Source organism: Narcine bancroftii, chromosome 4, assembly GCF_036971445.1.
Source record: "Narcine bancroftii isolate sNarBan1 chromosome 4, sNarBan1.hap1, whole genome shotgun sequence".
Classification (NCBI taxonomy): Eukaryota; Metazoa; Chordata; class Chondrichthyes; order Torpediniformes; family Narcinidae; genus Narcine; species Narcine bancroftii.
The window spans coordinates 73233410-73236027 of record NC_091472.1 but is presented as its reverse complement, the minus strand read 5'-3'; the positions used below and the strand labels follow the sequence as shown (position 1 = coordinate 73236027).

General features: G+C 38.5%; 1 non-coding gene across 1 annotated transcript; it reads right to left on the bottom strand.

The window, feature by feature from the left end:
• Nucleotides 1-2264: 2264 nt before the first annotated feature.
• Nucleotides 2265-2367, bottom strand: LOC138762552 (U6 spliceosomal RNA). Its single transcript, XR_011356958.1, has one exon. It is a non-coding gene; the product is annotated as a U6 spliceosomal RNA (small nuclear RNA).
• Between the last annotated feature and the right edge of the window lie 251 nt (nt 2368-2618).

Below are 2618 nucleotides of genomic sequence, written 5' to 3'. Positions count from 1 at the left end.
AGAAACTATTCCACAGATGATAATGTACCCTTGTCGCTTTACTCTGTCCTGGACCACCTAGAGAGTGATCCCTCATACATCAGGGTGCTGTTCATTGATTTCCGCTTGGCATTTAATATGATCATATTGTTCTATGGAATCATCTATCACTACTGCTTGCCTTTTCTCCTCCCTCCCTTTCTTAGCCACAAGACCAGACTCTGTGTCATGACCTAACTGCCATGGCTTGTCCCTGGTAGGTCGTTTCCCACCCCCCCCCCCCCCCCAACAGATGGTATATTTGTTATTGAGTGGGTGCCCTGCACTGCCTGCCTGTTCCCTTTCCCTCTTTTGTCAACCAGCTACCGTTCTCCTGCCTCCTGGGTGTGATAGCATTCCTGTTACTCCCATCTATCACCCCCCACTCAGCCTTCCGAATGATCCAGTGTTCATCCAACTCCAGCTCCAATTCCCGAACTTAGTTTGTAAGAAGCTGCAGTTTGGATGCACTTCTCGCAGATGATGGCATCAGGGATTGTGCTGACTTTTCTGACAATCTACACTCTGCAAGAGCATGAACCTTCCCTGGCTGTCATTCCCACTATCTATATGAAATGGAAAAAAAGTTAGAAAAACCTGTCCTTAACTTGCCTCAACTCCTGCATCTTTTCCTTGTCCCTCTGCTCACTAAAGCCTCATGACAACTCCCACAGTGGCCACTCCACTGCCTTACATTTACTTGCTCCTGCTCGTGTGTAGCCTTCTTGCTCTGTGACTTGTTTTAAACACTTCTCCCCAGACCTGGATCTTGAGTCACAAAATATTTTAAACAGAGCACTAACCACAATCTGACAATCACATTCAGAAAGGATGAGTAGTCAAGTGGAATGTGAGAAATAAAATATACAACTGAATATTAAGGGTGGTCTATTACATGAATTCAAATGTAGCCCATATTGTAGAATGAAAGTCTCCAGTGTATGTAACAAATCTATAGGAGATGCAAAAATAATTTGAAACAGATTTGGCCCAAGTCAAGCATGATTCAATTTAACTATTTATGAATTAGTCACAACATTACTTTGGAATTTAACTTTTAATATTTTTGAATTATTAGTAAACTAGTCTACTTATTCCAAAATGTATTGATTCTTGGAGTAATGCCCAAACAGGGCACATGTATAAAATTGATGGAGTCACTTACGTGGCAGTCAGTGAACTTTAATAATGAGTTATTAATATGAAGAAATGTCACATGGCAGTTGCTTGGTGAGCAATTAATGGAAGATGTAGTCCTGCATACAGAAATGCCAGATACTCTAACCAGGTGCTGCAATCTTAGTGGGAAATATTCAAGGAGTGAAAGATACAGATTGTACTGGGCTAATTGATATTCCTGGCAGAAGTGCTTGATGTGGCAGGCCTAGAAAGAGATTATCAAAAGGAACTGCACAAGCCAGCAAGATATTATAAAAAGGTTGTCAGATCTGAAGAATCTGCTAAGGTAAGCTAATAATACACACTACATGACAAGCATTGCTACAAATAGATATGAAAGATGAACATTTTAATACTTTCATTTTGGAAGAGTGGAAGAAGACAGGATTGCCATTTGCAGAATTGTCATAAAGGGACTATAGGACATGGAATGATTTGTTTGAATGAAATCACTTTACATTAGGATATATGGCATTTCTACTATCAGAAAGTTTACAAGACAATCCAAGTGCAGTGCAACAATTTTTAAATAGGTTTCATACAAAATAAACATTTTTCAATTGTATTATCTTTTGTGTGTTTGAAATTGCAATTGCACCATCATGTTCTGGGTGCTTTCAATATTTCTGTAATATTCTTCTGCTTGCTTGGAAGAGCACTCTGTGATCCCAAACTCCATGATGAAACCAGTTTTTAAACAATAGACTTGGAGAGCATTAATGGACTATATGATGAAACTAGATACTTTGTGGTTTACATATTATGTAATATTCTGTTTAATAACATTACAGAAAGCATTATAAGTAAAACCAAAGCTTAAATTTGGTCAAGTGTCAGCTGCTGCTTAGTTTGTAGCATTCTTACCTGTGTAAATCTTTCTGTTCAAATCCCACTCCATAGAACTGAGTGAAAGTATCTGGACTAACACTCATGTAATACAGTAGAGCTCCAGGTATCTGGTACCTATAGGGAATCAGTAGATGCCGGATAAATGAATATTCCAGTTGCTTGAGACTGTGATGAGTGAACGAACTGCTGGGGGGTGTTAAATTTAAACTTTTTTAAAGTAAAAATAAAAATGTTTCACAAATTTGTGTGTCATTCTTGCACAGGGGCCATGCTAATCTTCTTTGTAACTTTCCAAATTTTGGGTGCTGCCAAAGCGAGCACCCAAATTTAAACTCGCGTATTTTTTTACCTATTTATTTTCTGCAATTATTTCTGCTGGTTGCTGGAGGCTACCAGTTGCTTGAATTCCGGATAACACGGATCTTACTGTAATGTGGCATGTGTTCTACTGCCCTACATATAATCTTTTAGATGAGATAGTAAACAAATGCCCCATTAATTGAACAATGTAAATGGTATGGTTCAGTTGTAAATAAGTGTGAGGGAGTTATTGCTTTTTTTGCCAATGTTTA